Source organism: Sorex fumeus, unplaced genomic scaffold, assembly GCF_029834395.1.
Source record: "Sorex fumeus unplaced genomic scaffold, SorFum_2.1 ptg000009l, whole genome shotgun sequence".
NCBI lineage: Eukaryota > Metazoa > Chordata > Mammalia > Eulipotyphla > Soricidae > Sorex > Sorex fumeus.
This window is the reverse complement of record NW_026606066.1, coordinates 33075685-33091864: the sequence shown is the minus strand read 5'-3', so window position 1 is coordinate 33091864 and position 16180 is coordinate 33075685.

The following is a 16180-nucleotide window of genomic DNA, read 5'->3' as shown; positions in this document are numbered from 1 at the left end:
CAGATAGTGTTCTCACCAGAAAATGGGGCAGTTTTCTTTTATCACATTCTGTTTCTAACAACACTGGTTTTTTATTCCTTTTTTTTTTTTTTTGACTGATGTGGGGAGGAGAGGTTGGGGCCACATCCAGTGGTACTCAGGGTTTACTCCTGGCTCTGTGCTCAAGGATCATCCTGGTGGGGCTTGGGGGATCGTGTGATTCCTGACATCCACCTGGGGTCAGCTGCTTTCAAGACAAGTACCTTGATCTCTGTGGTATCTCCCTGGTCTGTTTCTGGTCTTTGTCTACAGACCATTCTTAGTGTGTGAGATCATTGCCATCTTGATTTGCATTTCTCTATTAACTGATAAGGTTGAACACTGCTTGTTGGCAATCCCCAAGTACTGAGAATATGTCTCTTCACCTCCTCATTTTTTTAAATTGTAGAGCATTGTGTGTGTTTTATGTTTCTTGGAATTAGCCGTTTATCATATGCATGGTATATAAATATTTTCTCCCATTTAGCAGAGTATCTTTTTATTTTAGTCTTGGATTCTTACAATCAGGCAAATTGTGGTTTGATGTACGCTTTTTATTTTTCTTTTTAAATTTTTTTTTCCAGTTGTGTCAGATTATTGAAGACACCTCTTAGGTCAATATTTGGGTTAATCTGTTTTTGTCAATGTATTTTATAGATTTTGGTCAAGTATCAAGGATTTTGAATCAGACTTTTATGGTGTTAAGAATCCAATTTTTTTTAAATTTATTTTTTATTAGTGAAACACCATGAGGTACAGTTGTAGATTTACAAATTTTTGTGCTTGGATTTCGGTCATACCATGATCAAATACCCATCCCTCCACCAGTGCCCGTTTTCCACCACCAAGGATAATATCCCCCCACCCCCATTCCCCCCATCCCCCCTGCCACTGTGGCAGGGCATTCCCTTTTGTTTTCTCTCTCCTTTTGGGTGTTGTGATCAGCAAAAGGGAGCACCAATTTTTTTTTAGGGGTGTGGGTTGCACGTGATTATCCAGTTTTACCAAAACTATTTGTTGACAAGGCTTCCCTCCTCCGCTTAATGGACCTTTTGTTTTATAGATTGATGTCATTATGCCTCAGGTTTTCTTCCAAGCTCCCAATAATGTCCTATTTTTTAAAAAATCTGCTTTTATTCTACTACACTTTATTACTGTAGTTTTAAATCTGGAAATATTTCACATTTAATATTTTTTGTTAAAGTTGCTTTGGCTATCAGGAAGTTTAATGATTCCATTGTAGTAGTGTTTGTTATAAGTCTTCCATGAATGCCATTCGAATTTAGATAGGAATTTCATTGAATCTGTGTAATGCTTTGGGTAGTATGGTAATATTGGCTATGTTAATTCTTCCAATCTGTGAACATGAATTTTCTTTCACTTTTTTGTATCTCACCCGCACGCCAAAGCCTGGCAAGCTATCCGTGATGTATTCGTTATGCCAAACACAGTAACAAGTGTCACAATGGAGACATTACTGGGCCCACTCGAGCAAATCGACGATCAACGGGAGGGCCTTTACCTTTACCTTTACCTATTCTCCTAATTCAAATATATTTAACTCACTACCATGGCCTAGAGACATAGCACAGCGGTAGGGCGTTTGCCTTGCGACAGCCAGCCCGGCCGAGCTGGGTTTGATTCCTCTGCCCCTCTCAGAGAGTCCAGAAAGCTACCGAGAGTATCTCGCCCGCATGGCAAAGCCTGGCTAGCTCCCCGTGATGTATTCGTTATGCCAAACACAGTAACAAGTGTCACAATGGAGACATTACTGGGCCCACTCGAGCAAATCGATGAACAACGGGAGAACAGTGACAATGACAGTATAGTTTAATAGTGATTTAGAGTTTTTAATTTGTCTTTTACCTTCATTGTTAATTCCTTATGGTAATTCATGGATTTGGGCACTATGTTTTAGGGATTTAAGACCCTGGCAAGCTCCCTGTGGCGTATTCGATATGCCAAAAACAGTAACAGCAAATTTCACAATGGAGACATTACTGGTGCCCCTTGGGGCAAACAATGAATAATGGGAGGACAGTCACAGTCACAGTCCTCCCATTGTTCATCAATTTGCTCGAGCGGGCCCAGTAACGTCTCCATCATGAGACTTATTGTTACTGTGTTTGGCATATCGAGTACGTCACTGGGAGCGTGCCAGGCTCTGCCGTGCGGGCGAGATACTCTCGGTAGCTTGCCAGGCTCTCCGAGAGGGGCGGAGGAATCGAACTCGGGTCGGCCATGTTGGCTGCGTGCAAGGCAAACGCCCTACCGCTGTGCTATCACTCCAGCCCAATGGGAGGACAGTGCTACATTATTGCAACAGATTTTTGTGTTACTTTTATAACCTGCTACTTCATTGATTTATTGTTTATAAAAGATTTTTTAGCGGAGTCCTTAGTATCTTATATGAAATATTATCATATGCTGACAGATTATTTAAAGCTATTGAAAACTATTTGTGCTTGTTTACTTTAATGTTACATAAAGATGTTATCTGAAGTCAGGATTTAAGAATAACAGGACTGCTCATGTTAAGGTTTGGCTTTTAGGTATTTTCTTATTCACTTTTTTCCTTCTATTTTTAATGGATGTCTTTTACCTTCGTTGTTAATTCCTTATGGTAATGTATGGTTTTGGACACTGTGTTTTAGGGATTTAAAAAAATATATTTTTATTTGAAATCTTGATGTAACTAGAAGACCCATATATTATTAACCTCTTTCCCTCTTCAGCAATCCAGCCACCACCCCAAAAAATTAGTTCAATATTAGAAAAATGTATAGTTTTCTAATGTGATTGTTACAAGGTGATGAGTGACCTAAGAAAGAACTTTCTTTGACATTTTGCAGAACAAACTTTCTTCGACATTTTGTAGACTAGACAGGTTATATCTTTAATTTATTTTCTAAATATAAGGGGAAAAATTTAAATCCTAAACTTATTTTAGGAGTTCTTTGTTTGCTTGGTTTTTTTTTTTTTGTCTGTTTGTTCGTTTGTTTTGGTTTTGTTTGTTGGTCTTGGTGTTGGGCCACACGGAGCAATGCAAGGTCTTAGTCCTGACTCTGTGCTCAGGGATCACTTCTGGTAGACTTGGGAACCATATAGGGGCCAGGGATTAAATCCAGCTGGCTTTGTGCAAGGCAAATGTCCTACCCATTGTATTAAGATATGTGTTTTTTAAGTATACCTATTGAATTATCTATATACTTAATAATTAAGAACTATATTAAATGGAAAAAAAATTTAAAGCATTTTATTAAGTGTGAGTACTTGTTGAGCTTCTATATTTTCAGGTCTGAATAGGAACTAGAGATAAACCAATGAAGAAATTTTAACCTCAACTTAAGGTTGGAAGGGAGAGCAGTGAAACATAATAAATCATTAGGAGTATAATACATGGTGTAGTGATGAATGTATGAAGAATAAAAAAATTTAATAGAAGAGAAGAAAACCTGTTATTTTTGTTTGTTTGTTTGTTTGTTTTTATCTGAATGCCAGATAGGATCGAAGACACCACAGTGTTTGCCCCAGTATTTGTAGGAATAAGGACTCGAACCTTGGGGTCTGCTGTGGAAGATCCTGCTGAGACATGAATGTTTACCTATAGTAAATATTATCTAGAAAGTTCTGTTAACTTGCATGTATTAGTTTAGATTTTTTTGTTCCCTAAATTTTTATTTCTACAAAAGCACTTACAGAACCTCTAACCACCTCGTAGCAGAAGGATCTTGAGTGAGTTGTATCAGGACAGGCTGAATAGGAGCGTGGGGTGGAGCTGGAGACTTCTGCTCCCAGTGCATTTCTGTGACATCCAAAATGTGTTCACATGCACTGTCATGTCACATACCTCTCAGCTCTGACATCAAATATATGTTCACGTGCACTGCCTACCACCCAGGTTTTTTGCTTTTAACAATTTACATGTGCCTGTATTCGCTGTTTCTGACTTCTTGCCTTTTTTAAAGAATATTTTGTAAGGATTGGGTTATGTACACAAATTAATTTTTGTCTATTGATTGCTCTGTTTCTGAGTTCCTCAGCTCCTTTGAAGCAATCTTCTTACCTCTAATTTGGTTCTTCTCTTGCTATCTACTCCCACAGTCATTTCCTTTTTTTTTTTTTTTGACTTCAAAACCTACACCACTTCTGAAACCACCTCCTTAAGCACCACACTCTGACTTCTAACCATCCAGTTCATCTGCTTTAGTATTGCTAGGAATGTTTTCACTTCACTAAGACTGTACCTGTTGACTTTGTTGTAATTAGTTTTCCTCTACCCCATTTCTTTACTTCCTTCATTCTGTGTTCTCATGTGAATGAGTGAATAATAATTTTTATAGAACAGTGCTGTAAGGAAGTTGGTGCTGTCTTATCCAATTTATGGAAAAGGTGAGTAAGGTTTAGAAAGACTAAGTAGGTTTAGGTTGCAAACCTGTTAACTTATAGTGCAACTGTAGCATATATAGGACTTGAGGGAAATGTTACCAGTTAAAATATTTATTATGTGCCACTACAAAGTTGCAGTAATGAATTAAGAAATAATGTGGTCAAAGGTCTGGAGTAATGAGTTACCACAAAGCAGACATTAAATAATAGTAGCTTTATTTTTTTTCCCCAATGAGTAGCAAAGACTTGAAAGAAAATTGAGGTTCATTGACTTATGATTGCTTTGTTTCATCCCATCTATGACGGTATTTACACTATTAAAAGAAAGGGTTGAAGGGCAATAGTACAGTGAATGGAGTGCTTGCCTTGCACGCCACCAACCCAGGTTCAATTCCCTGCACCCCATATGATACTCAAGCTTCTCTAGGAGTGATCTCTGAGCAAAGAGCCAAGATTAAGGCTGAGCGCTGGCCAATGTATCAAAAAAAGATAAATAAAAGGGTTGTGTTAAAACAGTTGTACAGATAATCAGTGGATTTTTCTGGAATCATATGTAACAAAAACTGTTGTCTTTCAATTTTTTGCAGTTGTAAAAAATCCTAGATGTAAATTCTTTTGGTTCAAGAAACCCAGTTCTTTACCACTTCTGTATCACTATTCAAGTGTACTGTCAGAAAGAGAAAATGATTTGGTTATATCATATAGCCATGAACAATTTTTTGATTTCCTGACTTTAGTATGTTATGTCAACTGCATTCTGAGCCAGGATCTTTTTAGAAACTCAATGCCTTTTCCCTCAATTATATCAAATGTTCTAATACTTAAAATGCTTTCATTCTGGTTCTTTTTTCACACTGAACTTCAGTTAAGTACGCCTTACTAATTTCATGTATTTTAGGATGAATGTACTGTAGGATGAAGCCTGGTGTGCCTGAGAAACTCCAGAAAGCCACTTACCTTTGTATGAAATCATCACATATGCACTTCCAAGTGTTTGCCTCACTTTCTGTCCTCGGGTCTCCAAGAGTCGTGCCCCCTCAGTCTGGGTTATGCTCTACAATTGCCATTTATGCCTACAAACATACCTTTTGAAAGTTGCATATCTCCCAGTTAGAGCATGAGTTTTTTAAAGTTAGTCCTATCTATCCATTCTGGAGAGAACAATTAACATCTTCAGAAAAGCCAAGAGACTCATACCTTTTTTTTTTTTTTGGTCTATCCAAATATTTAAAGATTGAACACACATCTACCTCACCTCTAATTGCTCTGACACAGATCTCAAGGACAACCTTTCCTACTGTGTTTGATGCAATTCAAGGCACACCTGGTAATTAGCCTCACATATTGTCACCAGGGGGCCATGTTTATTACCTTACTTCCTAAGTAGATCCCACATTCTCCAGGGACAGGAGTGTTGTCTTAAAAATGCCTTTCTATTCACACTTTGCTATTGGTTTTGCTATAGGGGCAGTAACGGGTTTCTGAATTTTAGCATTACATAGACAGGTGGGGTCGGTTGTTTTGGGGGCAGCTCTGTGTCTTGTAGAATGTCTTGTAGAATGTTTAGTAGTATTCCTAACTTCCTAAATGTCAGCAACATTGATCTTTTAGTTTTGATGATGAAAAATTGTCTCTCAACATAGCCAAATATGCCCTGGAGGTAAAACCATCCTCACTTGACTACCAGGCTAGAGCGATAGCACACCTGGTAAGGCATTTGCCTTGCACTTGGCTGACCCAGGTTCGATTCCTCTGCCCTTCTCGGAGAGCCCAGCAGGCTACTGAGAGTATTTTGCCCACATGGCAGAGCCTGGCAAGCTCCCCGTGACGTATTTGATATGCCAAAAATAGTAACAGCAAATCTCACAATTTGTTGTGTGACGTTACTGGTGCCCGCTCTGGAAAATCTATGAACAACGGGAGGACAGTGCTACAGTGTTACTTGACTGCCACAGCCATTGACTTAGCACTTAAGAAATACTCTAGAGGAGTAAAATGGTAATGCTTATTCTGGAAACATCACTACATCCACTCATACAGTTGTGTCTACCAGCACTATATTATTTTCATGAAAGCAGGAATTGTTTTTAAAACTATTTAATAGAATGTCAGAGATACTCAACTGATTTTATTTGTCAAAATTTTTGATATCTTGTTCTAGAGGAGACCGTTTTGCTTTATATTTTAAGTAGATTTTCTGCAAATGGAATCATGGTAGCCTGTTACTATAAATAATGCCTTTATAGACTCCAGATACAAGTATTTACTAGCAACACTCCTAAGGAATGGACAGCATCTTACTATGGTCATTGTATTATTTTTAATCATATATTAGGGAATCCAGTTATCTAATATTCAAATTTCTTATTTTTTATCAAGCAGTTCAATAATAAATAGATTGTTAGAGTGAATTAGTCATCAAGTCGGTGAGTTTATGCATTACAAAGGCAGAAAGATTGGCAAATGTGATTAAATCTGCAGCAAAGTATCTCCTTTCCTGAAAAAATTCTGCAGCAAGTATCTCTGGTGTAAATAATTCTTCTGAGTCCTATACGTTGTACAACACCATGTTTACTTAACCAGAGATTTTTCCTTCCTTAACATTATTTTTATGACTGTGAAACCCCTATGAGGACTCTATGGAACATTTGCTGGGTTTTGTTTTTTGTTTGTAATTTGGATTATTTCTCTCATTAAATCAATCTGATACATTTCTCAGTGAAAGAACTCATTGGTAGTATATAGTTCCTGACATTCTGGGCATTGAGTTGATTCAGAAGTATAAGTCAATGTGGGCCACTCAAACCGGAGCATAAAACATCACATGCTGCATAAAGCAGCAGGTGTTTTTTTGAAGGAACATTCAGAGTCTTGTGGAGAGAGCTAATTTGTAAAAGGAACTGAGTTATTTTAAAGGGGTTGAAATGATACCCCTCAATCATGTACAGCCATGTGAAATGATACCCCTCAATCGTATGCAGCCATGTAGCATATTCATTCAGTAAAATAAAAATGAAAAGCTCAAAAATGGGGGTGAAAGGGATAAATACTATCAGTTCAAACAAACATTTCTTTGAAAATAAAAAATTTCTATGAAAAGGAAGCAAAGCTGGATGGAGGAGGGTAGTTCTAACAGGTTTCTTGCGTTTTGAACTTGAACTTGACTAAATATTATACACCAGCCCTTCTGTACTTTATTTGTATCCCTTGTATTAACGGCAAATGTATTAACTCAGATGATTCCTGTTGATACATAGGTTGCAATCATGTAGTAGTCGGGGTAGTTATACCTATCTTACTTTTGCCTACATACTTTTGTTTATAGCCTTGCTTCTGAATATAGATGAAAGTATGAGCCCAATAAATATGGCTTGTGAGAAGAAAGTATTAGAAAAAGTCATCTGTATCAGTTAAATTATGGAAGCATCTAAAATGTGATTTTTAGATGAGGTTGATTTTAAACGGAGTTAATTTTATTACTCATACTTTATTTTTGTAGATAACAGGATCATAGTACTACTAAGAGTACTATGTTCTATAGTATTCTTAGCTTTGAGATATATTGCCCAAATGCAGTAATTCAGATCACAAAAATTAGTTACATATTTCCAAACTGCAGCCATTTGGGGAGCTTTCATACTGCTTTGCTACCAAGATTCTTGAACACATTAACTTAATAACTAATTCTGATCTTTTAACAGTACGAAATACTGAATAGTAAGAACACAGAATGATTTCAGTCTTCCTACACAATATAATTATACTTTGAAATCCCATTGTACACAAATACATGCAGAGACTCTTCCTCAAAATACAGAAAATACATGAATGATAAAAATCACCATAATTTTTCAAGGTTCAAGAAAGATTTTGCTTGTGTTCTTTTTGTTATTATTGTTATTATTTTTACTAAATAGGGAAAAACATAAGTTGCAATTGTTCCAATAGAGAAATAGTATTTTTGGGTTAATGAAAGATGTTGCTTTGCTTGCCTGGGCTACCAAGTGGTGTTGGTGAGTATGAGACATGGGAGAGAAGCGGGCAGTGACTAATGAAAGAGTATTGACTGCCATGGGCACTTCTTGAAGGTCAAGTTCCATTATACATTTCTTTGTATTCTTATGTTCAAACCTGAGTTCTCTAGGTGCTTAATTATCATTTGAAGAACAAATGAGTGAATCATTAAGGTAATTCTGGTATATTTCTCTGCAGGAAGATTTGATCCATTTAAGATTCTTGGATTTTATGAAATAAATTTTTTGATTTTTATTTTTTACTTTTTGTTGCTTTGGAGCCACACCAAGCAGAGTTCGAGCCTTATTCCTAACGCTGCAATCATCCAGGCAGTGCTGGGGACTGAAGCCTGGTCGACCACACGAAAGGAAAGCATCTTCCCTGCTCTACTGTCTTGCTGGCCTGGATTTTATTAAAATTTACATACAAAATCAACTACTTTTAGCACAGTTGTTGTCCAGGTGTATTATTTTATGATAGAGAAAATGAGAGGCAAGAATACATTAATTTAAACATGAAAGAAGTACGCATAAAAATGAAAAATGCATAGAAGAGTATAGTGAACAAATGAGTCAACTCAGTTGAGGATATTGTGTTTTATAATATTGAACATACCTGTTTCCTATGAGCCAGAAATTTCACTCCTACACACCCAATAGAACAGTTAGTTCAACCCCTGTTCAATAAGAAGTTGATTAAAGGGCACCAACTCTCAGCTTTAAGATGGATAATTTAATATTAGACAGTGACTGTGATTGATAAGACTGCTGGAGAACTGAAATTTGATGAGAGTAAAACTTAAATGTTTTCAAAAAAGACGTGAAAGATAACTTGATGAGGATCTTTTCCAATGTCTATGTAAATTAAATCTCTTTGTGATGTGATAAGATTAAATTTATCTTAATTTTATATATCAAGTGTACACAGCTGAAAAACACTACAACAATTGTAGTCCAGCATCCTACCCTCAAAGAAAACAACACTAATGATGGATGCTTGCATACAATGAGAACAAAGACCATTTCCAGTATTCTTTTTCCTCAACAAAAATACATACCTATCTTTCTCATAGAAGTCTATGAGATTATTCAGAGAAGCTTTTTTCAAAACAGGCCCAAATGGAAAGCAACCCAACATCCTACAACAGTAAGGTAAGGTAAGGTAAGGTAAAGGCCCTCCCGTTGATCGTCGATTTGCTCGAGCGGGCCCAGTAACGTCTCCATTGGAGACTTTGTTGTTACTGTGTCTGGCATATCGAATACTCTCGGTAGCTTGCCGGGCTCTCCGAGAGGGGCGGAGGAATCGAACTCGGGTCGGCCATGTTGGCCGCGTGTAAGGCGAACGCCCTACCCGCTGTGCTATCGCTCCACAACAGTAATATTTTATATTCATGCAATACAGTTTTTTTAATCTGAATCATGAGAAGCCAGAGAGGTGTTATAGTAGATTGGTACCTGTGTCGTGCACAGGTGATTCAGGTTGGATCCTGGAACCCCACATTGCCCCCTAAGCCACACCAGGAGTGATTCCTAAGCAGAGTCAGGAGTAAGCCCTGAGCACGATTGGGTGTGGACCAAAAACCAAAAAGGGGAGGATCATGAGTGGGAAATACTTAAGAAATCATGTGTAGAAGTGTTTTCACTGAAAGGAGGGGTTGGTTCCTAGTTGTGGATAGCTATTTGTATGTTAAGATTTTACTTAATAATGTAAGAAACTGCACAACTTTCCTGACTGTATCCTAATATGGTTCTACATTTTATAGTGTGAGTTCTAGTTTTTCTGCATTCTTGCCAACACACACACACACACACACACACACACACACACACACACACACACTTATTTTTACCATCTTAGTAGTTTTGTATTGGTATTTGTGATGCTTTTAATTTTTGTTAAAATGATTAATGATATTGAATGTGTTCTCATGCACTTACTTATTATTTGTGAATATATGAACTATCTATTCAAATCTTTTTCTAATAATTCCCTGGATTTTACATCAACCTACTGATCTTTGAGGATTATTTCAATATTCTTGGTATAAAGTCTTTTATCAGACAGAATTTGTCCTTTTTTTTTTCTAAAACGGTGAGTCTTTGACTCACCTTTTCTTTTGAAAAGTAATTTTCATGGTCTTATTTGTTATATGGGCTGAAGTGATAGCACAAGTAGGGCGTTTGCCTTGCACGTGCCCAACCTGAGTTCAATTCATCTGCCCCTCTCAGAGAGCCAGGCAAGCTACCGAGAGTATCCTGCCTGTAAGGCAGAGCCTGGCAGGCTACCTGTGACATGTTTGTAATGCCAAAAATAGTAACAAGTCTCACAATAGAGACGTTACTGGTTCCTGCTCAAGCAAATTGATGAACAACAGGATGACAGTGCTCAGTGACAGTGCAATACAAATTATCACTGTAGCACTGTAGCACTGTCATCCCGTAGTTCAATTTACTCAAGCGGGCACCAGTAATGTCTATTCGTCCCAGCCCTGAGATTTTAGCAGCCTCTCCTTACTTGTCCTTCCCAACGATTGGAGGTTCTTTCAGGGTCAGGGGAATGAGACCCGTTATAGTTACTGGTTTTGGCATATTGAATACGCCATGGGGAGCTTGCCAGGCTCTGCCCGTGTGGGTAGGATATACTCGGTAGCTTGCCATGCTCTCCGATATATATAATCTGTCACTGTCACTGTCCTCCCATTGTTCATCAATTTGCTCCAGTGGGCCCAGTAATGTCTCCATCATGAGATTTCCTTCTTGTGACTGTGTTTGGCATACTGAATATGTCACGGGTAGCTTGCCAGGCTCTCTGAATATATAGATATAGATATAGATATAGATATAGATATATAGAGATATATATATATTTCACTTTATAAAAATGATAAAGATAAAAAAACTAATAAAACCATAGCTAAGTTTCATAACATGGATGACTCTAGCAGGCATAAATGTTTAACAAAATAAGTTAGATTCAAAGGAATATGCACTACATCACCCAACTATATGAGAAGGAAAACAGGCAAAACTAATCAAAATAGTGGTTTGCTTTGGGAAAGAGAGCGGGATGGTACTGGAAGGAAGAATAAATGACACTATTTGGCTGGGTGCTAGCAATGTTCTATTTCCAAACACAGGTGTTAGTTACACAAGTGTCTTTGTTTTGTGCTATTGCATCAACTTATAGATGCTTAGGGTTTGCACATTTTCTGTCCAGTAGCAAAAGCAAGCCAAGAAAGACAAAAAAAAATACAAAATTTCCCCCCAGTAAACTTCTTTTAGCCTTTGAAACTCAAGTGTGCTGAAATTACTGCCTCTTGCTTACTTGTAGACAATGCTGTGTCATAATAAAGAATGCATGACAGCCATGAAGATCTATAATCTTTCACTACATCCCTCATATCATGAGAGTTGTATTCCATATCCATCATTAGACCCAAAAGACATACTGAACAGAGAATTTACCTTAAGCCTTATTAGAATTTCTGCCTTTTTACAACAGAAAATATTTTGACATCCTGATAAGAGGTCGAATCTCTGTATATAACCTGCTTTGAGAAATAGATCAACATCAAACAATGCACAGGAAAGCTTTTGCTTAATTCTTGTGTACTTGGCCTCCCCTGATGCTAGAAATCCTTTCTCTAACAAGTGCCTGAGTCCCAGCTGGTATGATGTCCAGTGAGGCTCCATGGACACCCCTCTAGCAGACAACTGGAACAACTCTGAGGGAACACCCCCTAAACCAACCAGCTCATCAAGCACCAGATATGAGTAAGCACCAGCCTGGGTGGCACACACAAGAGGAACCCCCCACTCAACATTCAGAAGCTTAAATTTTAATAGATGTTTTCTCTTATAACCTATCTATTTAGTATTTGTTACAGAACAAAAACTAGTTGGTATGTATCAGTAGTGCTAGATACTAATTGACACTATTTTTAATAATTAAAGAGGTAATTTCTTATTTTTCTAGGGTATTTTTTTCTCATAAGTTTTGCTACAGAATTCCCAAGTGAACTTCACAAATGTTAATGAAGTATACTAAGTGCCTATTGAATTGTTTTTAACATCTTGTTTTATTTTATTACACAGGGCTCTTTGGAAGGAATACCCTTTATCTATGTTAAGGTTCTCCCCCAAACCATGTCTGACTTCAATTTTTTATCATTTAGAAAATAATAGAGCCCTGTTGTTGTTGCATGTTGGCAGTATGCCTGTGTAGGTATGAGATGATGAGTTTGATCCTCCAGCACTACCCCATATGCTGAGGTAGTATAATCCTCATGAATCTGCTGTGTGGTCTCCAGAACACTACAGCCAAGTGTGTGCAAACAGCACAGCCTCATGTGTGACCCATGGTGAGCAAAGTGTGTGTGAGAGATCTACAATTAAAACATGGAGCTCCTTACAACAACTGCAACCAAGAGTGTGTGATTCCCTACCATCCCAAGTCATCTCTATTATTAAAAATAAAGGAAAAGAAGGGAAGGGGAAGAGTAATTCGAATTGAACTTCAACAGCTGCATGATACTTATCAGGAATCTATTTCCCTGTCAGAGAACTAATGAATGAAATTACTCTGGAGAGTTGTAGAATCTTTTTCCTTCATTGCATTTTTATCTTCAGTTCCTTTTTGACCCTTCCCTTTGTTCCTTCTATTGTTGAGACGATCAGGGGTCATGCATGCTTGCTTGAGGTGTCCTAGACTTGAGCACCTTGGTTACAGCGCTTACACATGCAGCCATGGTGTTCTCATTTTTGTTGTAGTGTTTACTCTTCCCTAGCTCTTGGCACCATCCTTCTGATCAGAGGTGCCGAAGGAGGAAAACTCTAGTGAATGATTAAGAAAGCAATGTGTGACAGTAGAGAACCTGCACAAGTATATCCTCTAATTATAGAGGTTTAAAGGTGGCTTCTTTAAACAATTCTTAGCAGTACTGTCTCCTCTTGCTGTTTCTACTGGCTGAAAGTACTTTAAAATTCAAAAGAAGTTTAAAATTTTGTGTAGTGATATTATAAAATATGAACGGGCACTATTTTTTCCACCCCTTTCCCCACTGTCTACTACCCAGTATCCTTTTCAGCTTTTAACTTATTTTGCAAGCAACCTATTGTTCTCAGTGGGAGGTGCCCCTTTATATCCTGGGAAACAAGATGTCAAGTCTTGGCTCTTGAATTATAAAAGACATGATTAAAGAGTAAGACAAAGATAGTTGGAAATTGTGTGAGGGTAGAACTTTTTTGAGACATGTGGGTGGGGGTGGAACTTAACAAACATTGATTAGCAACTACTTCTGGTTCTGTGCTCAGGAGTGACCTCTGATGGTCTTTGGGTCCTGGGGATTTGAGCCAGAATGGGTGAGGGGCAGGGAGCAAATCAAGCATCATAATCCCTGTACTATCTCTTTAACCCAAAATTAATTTCCTGTCACCCCCATATAAGATAAAGATTCTCTGAATTGTAAAAGAGAGCAGAGAACCTCATGTAAACTCAAAAGCCTCAAAATTAGCACTGTAGCACTGCGCTGCCCTCCCGTTGTTCATCGATTTTCTCGAGCGGGCCCAGTAACGTCTCCATCGTGAGACTCATTGTTACTGTGTTTGGCATATCGAATACCTCACAAATAACTTGCCAGGCTTTTCCGTGTGGGCAAGATACTCTGGGTAGCTTGCCAGGCTCTCTAAGAGGGGCAGAGGAATCGCAGAGGAATCTAGCAGGAATAGAACCTGGCTTGGCAGGCCGGCCGCAGGCAAGGCAAACGCCCTACTGCTGTGCTATCGCTCTAGCTCCTCAAAATTAATGTATCTCAAGAGTCTGCGGCAAATTTTGAGTTTCCAGGAAAGATGATAAATGCCAATTACTTATAAAACTATAGCATTGGAGAGTACGTAGGACATTGTGGAATAAGGAATCGATAAGAAATTTAGGGATTCATTCAAATGTCTTACAAAACACAACTTGGGGAAGGAAGTATCCAGTAGATTTTAGTTGCTTATGACACTGAGAACCAGTGAGTTTTTGTTTTGGGTCTCATGATGGGGAGAAAAACAAACCAGGAGATTCATATGAAACAACAGTAATTAGAGATGGATGAGAAATCAGTCATTACAGAATTTGCCAATATAGAAGCATTGAAATTTCCTAAAATGGGTCCTGTTACAATAAAAAAAAATAAATGAAATGGTTTAGAGGGATAAGGGAAAAAGGAAATCTTGACTTCACCAGATTTACCCAAAATTAAACTATATACTTTTCTATTACTGGAAAAGGAATACAGATGTTGGATGAAAAATTTCACAGCTTATGATCTAGGTAGAAATAACATGCTCAAGTAATATAAAATATTGCAGTGTGTGGCAATGGTTGTGGGATCCTTGAATAACTTCAAAGCTAGTTATAGGATAGGCTATATTGTAGGAATGATTTCTCAACAGTGTGCCAAGGGTAGTGGGAGACAAGATTAAAGAAGGAAGCCTACATGATAGAGTAGAGGGTAGAGTGGCTGGGAAAAAGAAAGGAGAAATCACTGTTGAGAGGAGCCCTTATGGTAAGATTTACTTATATAGATATGACCTCCGTGACAGCACATGGCATTTGGGTTATGTTGAACTTGCCTCATCAAGAAAAAACTGAAGGACCCACAGAAGTGATCTGAAGAACATTATATTGTATTGGAAGGCTTGATAATTATGTTTAAATATGTATGCTCACCCTTCAGTATCCACTTTGAGTATAAAACATAGAAATTCACAAGAAAGAATGGCTTCCACCATAACACTAAGAACAAACTGATCAACTTAAGAACAGTTTACTTTGTTTCTTTGGTGCATAGGAGAAAGTTAAGAATATAAAGAAACTGAGTGAGTAATTCAGAAAAAGAGAAGAGCATCAGAGATGGCCCATTCTAGATACAATATCTGGAGAGGAGAAAGCTGTTAAGTTAAAAGTCGCTGAGTTTTAGACACATTTCTCCCCTTTCCCTTCTCTTTATTGCTGTTGTTATGACTGGGGGTTTGCACACACTTGGTTGCAGAGCTGGGAAAGAGACATGCGCATTAATGGTGGTGTTAATGTACAGTTGCATTGGACTGAAGATCACAGAATTTATTCACACTTTATTCTGGCTCTAGGGATCCAAAAAGGTGGAATCACACTCAGAATGGGAGGCAGTGCAGGGGTCAAACTCCAGGCCACATGTCTAAAGGCGAATGCTCTACTACTGAGCTATCCTGTGCCCTTTGAACACAATTTTCAAAGGCTGACACTGATGATTCTGAAACCTAATCCCCATACACCAATTTCTTTCTCTCACCCAGCAGATTTTCCCCATGGTCTTTTACTGAATCGTCATAGGAAAGATTGGGGAAAGAATAAGAAAGCGGAGAGATATAGCATCCATTCCTACACCTGCAAACACAGACCGACACATGCAGGCAGGAGAGAAGAACTGAGAAAAACGTTCAAAATACTCTTGTCCTTAAACTGGGAATAAAGTGACTTTCTATGGCTGGAGGAGGGCCAAGAAAGTTGAAAGAGATACCCACTAGCTTCCCCTAGGAACAGTTGTGCTGAGCCTACTGAGGCTTGAGAGTAAAGTAAGAGAACTGCAGAAAAATTTCTGGCATTTCAGGCCTCAAAGGTCCAATGCAGCATCCCCTTGAGGTTGGGAAGGAAGGGTGAGAAAGGGCTGACTGCAAGTCCCTTGAAAAACAGGCACACAGTGTGCCGAAGGCTAAAGGCAGGGAAGGAAATGTTA